The sequence below is a fragment of the Telopea speciosissima genome, unplaced genomic scaffold, assembly GCF_018873765.1.
Source record: "Telopea speciosissima isolate NSW1024214 ecotype Mountain lineage unplaced genomic scaffold, Tspe_v1 Tspe_v1.0300, whole genome shotgun sequence".
Classification (NCBI taxonomy): domain Eukaryota; kingdom Viridiplantae; phylum Streptophyta; class Magnoliopsida; order Proteales; family Proteaceae; genus Telopea; species Telopea speciosissima.
The window spans coordinates 30,870-39,309 of record NW_025317636.1 but is presented as its reverse complement, the minus strand read 5'-3'; positions in this window follow the sequence as shown (position 1 = coordinate 39,309).

The following is an 8,440-nucleotide window of genomic DNA, read 5'->3' as shown; positions in this document are numbered from 1 at the left end:
AATGATTCTCTTTAAAAAGGTGTACTCAGTGCGCAAGGCTCCCACCACTACGGGGTCTAGGAAGGGTTATAATGTACGCAATCTTACCCATACTTTTGCAGAGAGATTGTTTCCATATTTGAACTCGTGACCACTTGGTCACAATGGAGCAACATTACTATTGCACCAAGGCCCGCCCTCTAATAAATGATTCTCTTCATACCAAAAAAAAAAAAAATTCATTATCAAACATAATTGTATAGATTATATTTAGTAATGATACTTTTTAAATGTGATTTTTATTGTACTATTTAAATAAAAGGGATTTAAATTAAGGCTGTAAACGGATCGGATTCGGCTCAAATAGTGCTATATCCGCATTCGCATCCGATTAGCATTCAAACGGATTCGGATAGTGCTAAACGGATATGGACACAGATACAAATCGGATATTTTATCCATTTACATGTAAATATAGCTTTTTGGATAGCTATAGCCTATCCGTATCTGCATCTGTTTAGTTTTCGGACGGATTCGGATAGCACTAAACAGATACGGACACGGATACGAAAACGGATTTTGACTATTCATTTACATCCCTAATTTAAATACAAAATAAAGTGAAATTTGATATTACATTTGAAAATATCTTTTTTTAGATTGAGTTTTCACTTCACTTTGGAACCAAACGGAACCGATGAGAGAAAATTTCAAGAGTCTTGAGAAAAATTCAAAATCAGCCTAAAAAGTTCTTTAAAAAAGTCATGACTAAAACTTCTGCCATCTATTTGCTAACCAAACGGCTTAATCACTTCGCGAGAAAATTATGTCAAATCTATTGTTTTTCCTTTTCTTTTCCATCTGTTTTTTGCCAAACAAACAAATCTTTAGACTCTGTACGGTTGCAAGTAAAAAGAAGGAAAGTGATATTGCTTTAAAAAAAAAACAATTTTTATAATCATTCCCTAATATGATTGTGTAACATACTTAAATACATAAATTTCTTATCATATTTAAATTAGATTTTTCAAATGTAATCTTTAATTTACAAATTGAAAGAATTGATTGTAAAGAAAATAAAACCTAAGTGTTGTTTGAATGGAAGCGAAGGGAAGAGAAAGATAATGATGTCAAAACAAAACTAAAATAGAAACTTCAAGCCCGCTTGATAACTTTATTGTTGTTTCTCTGTTGTTTTTGTGTTGAAAAACAGTAGAATAGTTTTTTCCGTTTCCGTGCTAAGAAACCGCTTTTGACCCGCTTGGTAAGCCTGTTTTGGAAACGTATCCAGATGAAAGTAAAATGTGTGTGGAAAATTCATACACAGAGATCACAGAGTTAAAAAAAAACATTACAGAGATCACAGAGATCAAACAATTGGCATCTAAAGCATGATATCCACCTCTAAAAATCATATACAGATAACACAAAGTTAAAAAAAATTACTCATTTTAGGGTTCAATGATGATAGAAGAACACAGGTGAAAATGGGGGGTTTTGTAAGATTTTTGAGCCAATAATGACTTACAGAGATCGTTGAACCCTAGAATGAGGAAAACAGAGCTATTCAAAGCTTCTATGTTCAAGCTTCACACACACACAGAACAAATCAGAGAGAGAGTACTTGGTTAGGCTTCCTCCTTTTTTCTTCACAGCATCCACTCGAATCGCAGTAGGATTTTTTTTCAGAACTCGTGAAAAGGACGAAGGCTTGTGTCAAAGTGAGAAGTCTGTGTAAGAGGCTTCCTCCGTTTTTCTTGACAGCATCCACTCAAATCGCAGTAGTGTTTTTCTTCAGAGCTCGTGAAGAGGACAAATGTTTGTGTCAGAGTGAGAGGTGTGTGTATCGTGAAATGCGTCAAACGATTAGGAGTTTTTATCGAGCACAATTTTGTAATTTTTAGTCTAGAAACGATAGAACATGTTGGACATGTTCTATCAAAAGTCTTCCATGCCACATAAATTTTGATTTATTTTCCCAAGAATACGTTCTACGAAACATCATTTACCAAGCGTTTTTTTAAGGTATTTTTTCGTTTTTCGGAACGGAAAAACACTAGAAACTATTTCTCATAAATTTATCAAGCGGGTACTTCATAAACATTACATAACATGATTGAATAACTAACTCCAAATCATTTCAAATTTGATGAATAAATTTTAGGATAAATTACACAGCGACCATCCCAGAAGTTTGCCCTAAATACAGTGCGACACCTGTGTTTTCAAAATATACACTTGACACCTTAAAGTGGATGGTGTTAAGTATAAAATTTAAATGGCAATTTTGCACTTCAATTAAAATAACCTTATTCTAATTTTTTATTTTTCTAACATAAAAAAGTGAGACCCCCCACTATTTCTTCATGTTCTTTCTTATTCTTCTTCAACTACCGCCCCACCACCGTTGCAACCTCCGACCATCCCACTATTGTGCCTACCATCCTCTACCAACATCCAGTAACCTCACCAATTTGACTAAATGCCCTTATAGAGCTTTGCGACTTATCTCAGAATCCCTCACAATTCGCCGAGAAACTTGAATGGATTTGCGGTAGATGCCCTCCTACGGGTTCTCTTTTCGTTAGATCTCATAGGCTAACACGGCTACGCCTCAATACGGTTCTTGATCCGAAGAGGTCGTAGCTAGAGGTGGATCCCTAATAGAAACCCCATATGAATGGGAAATTCGTGGCCATTTCTCCCTGGAGAAAGCCACCCCCTTAGAGGCCATGGCAGAAAAGAAAACGCAAAGGAAATAGAGGAAGATAAAGAAAAAAACAGAACTGTAAACACCGGAGTATTTATTTTAAGATAAAGAAAACCAAAGCCCTCTTTGTGCGGCGAGTAAGAGTGAAGATTCAAGAAAAAAAAAATCCCAATTTGCAAAGATTGATGAAAGAGTTGCAAAGAAATGGGGGGTTTTGCAAAAGGAAAGAGGAAATTTCTGTCCAATGCCAGATACCCTCCTTTCTGCTCTCACCCACCCACCCTTAGGCCATGGTAGGTTAGGGGTTTGGTTGCTCAGGGAGGTTGCGGCTAGGGTCACCGAGAGAAGGAGCAGATGAGAGTCCACCATGATTTTAACTGAGAAGGGAATGGAAGTTAGAACCCATTCTCTGACAACGAAATCCATTGAAAAAATTACCTCCCTTGTCGTCGTAGGTCGTCGGTGATGACCTCAGCAGATCGACACAACAAGAACCTGAGGCAGGTCGTCGGTGATGGACTTGAAGATGGCCGGAGGCAGATCACCAGAACCCTATACCCGCAACTGATTCAAGTAGTAAGGGAAGGGGTGTGAAGTTTGGGCTACCTTACGGACAAAATGATAAACTCACACCCCATTAAAGGGTATATTTGTCATTTTAAAAAATCAATGGCCAACACGTTAGCAAATAATGGGAATACTCTAATGGAGTGGGGTTGAGTGTATAACAAATATCCTAAACTCAAGGGGTTGGGTATATATTTTGAAAACACAGGACATCACACTGTATTTAGGGAAAACCTCAGGGGGTCATCATGTAATTTACCTTAAATTTTACTTTATTTTGCAAACAAATTTTTATATTTGACAAAAAAAAAAATTTTGAAAAATATAAGGTGTACTGAGTGCACTAGACTTCCCTAGTACAGGGCATGGAGAGAATGGAGAGAAGAGATGTACTCAGCCTTACCCCAGTTTCACAAAGAGGCCGTTTTTCTGATTCTAACCCACAACCAACAGGTCACAATAGAACATCCTTACCATTGCCCCAAGTCCCACCCTTTACATTTCAAAAGTATATGGAATAGAGTTCTCTGCACTGGGGCGCAGGTTGAGCCCAGACACATGGGGGGTGGGTGCAATGACCACCCCGCCCCCCTTAGATGACCCAAAACCCACCCATGTCCTGCCCCATGTGTCCTCAGTACCCATGAAAGCATAACTCTTCACGATAACCTCTCTAAGCCACAAGAGGAGTCCTTACACAATACAAACTCTCAAGAGTCATCGTTAATTAAACTATAAACGTATTGACTCTTATCCTTATCTCATCTTGAGTGATCCTCAAATTACTTCTTAATGTAAACCTCTTGTACAAATACAATATAAATGCAAGCCTCACATACCAAATAGGTCGAGGAATTCAAGCTTATATCAAACTTTACATGGTATCGCACCTGCTAACCATTAGCGATTCGATCCACTTTTTATTCTCTTTTCTTCCTTTCACGCTCGCTATGGCGACTTCTTCTTCTTTGTCGCGACAACCACGCCTTTGTGATCTCGGCTACCACTCCCTTCGGTTTTGGTGGCAACATCTCGCACATTTTGCATTAAGTTGGATCACACCAACTATCTATTATGGCGTGCTCGGCCCTTATTTTAGGCTTCATGATTATCTCAAGTATGTCGACGGTTCCTTCTTGTGCCCATCACCAACCGTTCTTGCAACGCGAATGCCCCGACCTGGCTACACCTCATGCAACCCAACCCCGAGTATATCACATGGCGCGGCAAGACCGGATGTTCTTGTGTTGCTTACACTCGACTCTCACGAGTCTGTCTTCTCTCTGGTTGTTGGTTTAGATACCTCTCATGCCGTTTGGGTGGCTCTTGAGCGCCACTTCTCCTCTCGCTCTCGAGGCCCGTATCATGCGGCTTGAGTTTCAACTCAAGTCCTTGAAGAAGGGCACTCTCTCTGTCGCTGAATATGTTCAAAAGGCAAAGACCATTGCAGCGCACCTTGCCGGCTGCTCAACCCATCTCGATAGCCGGATGTTTCTTAGTCTTCTCCATGGCCTTGGGCCGAATACGATGGCTTTGTCTCCTCTATCACTTCCCGATTAGAGCCTATTGGCTTGGATGACTTCTTGGGCATTCTCACTAATCGGAGGTTGTTTTAACTAGTCGCACAACGAGGTGGTTCCAGCCACGCTCTGTTAATGTTCTTGTGAAGGAGACCACTCCAAGTTCAAATACCAGCCCATATCTTCACCGTGGCCGAGGTCGTGGTCGCTATCGAGGGCGTGGACGGTACACCAATGACCATCGTGCCAAGGTAATTTGTCAACTCGTTCGCAGCAGGGCATTCGACAGCTGCGATTACTACCAACGGTTTAATCCCAACATCACCAAGCGAATCACAATCCCACTTGCTATGTATGCTGCCCCATCTCGGGCGACGACGGCGACTCCTGGTATCCGGACTGGTGCGACTCATCACCTTCTGCGAGATATGGCCAATCTGTCCATTCCATCAACTTATCATGGCACCGATCAAGTTCGCGTAGCAAACGGATCAGGTTTGAAAATCTCTCATATTGGTTCATCAATTTTGAGTACACTGTGTCCTCTTTTCGTCTTAATAATATCTTTCATGTTCCTCATATTCAAAAGAATCTTCTTCTGTTTCTCAATTTACCAAAGACAATAATTGTGCTTTTGAATTTCACCCAAATTTCTGTTTGTCAAGGATCCATACTGGAAACATCCTTCTTCGCGGCGAATAAGAATGGTTTATACATACTCAATGGTGCTTCACTTGACTCATTCCTTGTCTTCAAGACCTTCCTCTGCAGCCACATCTTCTTTCTCCACAGCCTTTATTGGGAACGGGTCTCACCTTCATTTTGGCATGACAAATTTGGCCACCCTTCTCAACGTGTGGTGACATCGTCATCAAACAAAATGCTCTACTGCGCCCCAGTCCTCTAATTTTAATTTTTGTGAACCTTGCACTTTGAGCAAGTCTCATCGTTTACCTTTTACTAGTTCTTTCGATTTGTAATGCACCATTGCGCTCGTTCATTCGGTTTATGGGGGCCATCCCGATACCTTCTATTGATGCTTTTAAGTATTATATTTCTTTTATTGATGCCTATAGTCGTTACACATGGCTTTTTCCTTTAACTACTAAATCGAGGCACTCTCCACTTTTATTTCATTTAAAACACGGTGGAAAAATATTTTTGTACCCATATAAAGAGTTTTCAATCGATGGGGAGGCGAGTTTCAAAAATTTAAGTCTTATTTGGATACTAATGGCATTCTTCATCGCTATTCATGTCCTCATACACGAACAAAATGGGATTGTGGAAAGGAAACACAAGCACATCGTTGATTCTGGCCTTACTCTTCTTAATAGGGCTGGTGTTCCAAAAATATCTGGGTACATGCTTTCCATACATGTGTTTTTGCTCAACCGAATGCCCACGCCAATGTGCGGCATAAGTCTCCTTATGAAGTTCTCTTTCAAAAGAGACCTATTTATCTTGAATTAAGGGTTTTCGGTGTGCTTGCTATCCCGGTTACGACCCTACCAAAAGCACAAGATGGATCCCGGTCACTCCAATGTGTTTTTATAGGCTACTCCATTCACCATAGGGGTTATCAATGTCTCCATGTTCCCAGGTCGCATCTATGTTTCACGCCATGTTCTTTTTAATGAACGCCAATTCCCATTTATGGCCTCTTCACGATGGCTTCCCCTCACCCAAAACTCAATACACCGGTTACACTATATTTACCGGTTTCACCTATAACCCAAGGGGTCCTAGTGCAAGCACCTACACCCTTCGTTCCTCTCGGTTCCTCCACCCATACAACGGTAGTTCCAGTCCTACTTGCACACCGAACCACCATCACGGCTCCACCACCGGTGTTCACCATCCGGCTCCCACACATGCACCTCATACACAAGCGAGGTTCCACGTCCTCCAGCACCGTCTCCTAGCACCTCGACTCACCCAATGCGGACTCGATCTCACGAGAATATCCACAAACCAAAGGCCTATGCCACCGACCTTCCACCTACTACCCAAATCTCTTTGCCTCTTGAACCTACATGCTTCACCATGGCTAATAAGGATGCAAATTGGCGCAAAGCAATGGTGTTGAGTTTAATGCTCTAGTGCACAATGGGACATGGGACTTGATTCCCTATAAACCAGTATGAATGTGGTTGGTTGTAAATGGGTGTACAGTGGTTAAGACCAAATCGATGGAACCATAGATAGATATAAAGCCCGTCTTGTTGCAAAAGGGTATAATCGGGAGCATGGTTTTGATTATGATGAGACTTTTAGTCCATGGTGAAGCCTACAACCATACGCCTTGTCTTATCTTTCGTTATCACGTATGGATGGCGTGTCCGTCGATTAGATGTCCAGCGCATTTTTGAATGGCCACCTATCCGAGGATGTTTATATGGCTCAACCTCGGGGATTCGATGATCCACGGCATCCGGATCACATTTGCCATCTCCGCAAGGCTCTCTATGGCTTAAAACAGGCTCCACGAACCTGGTATAATCGGCTCACTCTTATCTCCTTCACATCGGGTTCCATGTTTCAAAATCAGATTCCTCCTTGTTTATTAAGTAGGATATGCGGTCCATTTCTTTGGTGTTGGTCTATGTTGATGATATTATAGTCACGGGCAATGCGCTTTCTGCGGATCGAGATCCTTGATATCTACATTAGGGGCCAATTTGCCATTTCGATTTGGGGAATCGAATTACTTTCTTGGGATCGAAGCCCATAGATCCTCCACGGTCTTGTTCTTACTCAAACCAAATATATGAGAGACCTCCTTCACCGAAGTGACATGGCTGATTGCAAGCCTTGTGTCACGCCAATGGCCACGTCGGCTCCAAATTGACAAAGGACTACGGCCCATTATTCTCTGATGCCACCCTCTATCGTAGTACGATTAGCGCCCTACGATTTAACGTTGACTTGTCCGGATCTCTCCTTCTCGATCAACAAAGTGCGCGATTCATGCAGGCTCCTACTTTGACACACTGGTGGTGAAACGTATCTGCGATATATAAAGGGAACCACGACTTATGGCATTGTTCTTCGTCCACGACTAGCTTAGCCCTCACGCCTTCACTTCAGATTAGAATGGGCTGGTTGCCCTGACGACAGGAAGTCCACAAGTGGCTATTGTATTTATTTTGGTCCAAACCTAGTCTCCTGGGCTCAAGAAACAACCAGAGCCGTGGCTCGGTCTAGCACCGAATCCGAATATAAAGGCTTAGCTAATACGGCTTGGAAATTCTCTGGCTTCAATTTCTACTTGTGATATTGGGTACAAGTTGAAACACCACCTTTGATTTGGTGTGATAATATAGGAGCCACATACTTGGTACGCCAATCCAGTTCTTCATGCCAGGACTAAGCATGTTGAAATCGACTATCATTTTGTCGTGACCAAGTCTCCAAGAAAATGTTGGTTGTTCGGTTCATCCGTACACAAGATCGGAGCGTGATGTTATGACCAAGCCGTTGTCCCACTCCATTCAAGGACATTAGAAGCAAGCTTACGGTTCAAGAACTCCCGTGCGCTTGAGGGGGTGTGAAAGCGTAACTTTTCACGATAACCTCTCTAAGCCACAAGAGGAGTCCTTACACAATACAAACTCTCAAGAGTCATCGTTAATTAAACTCTAAACTGCAACAACTCTTATCC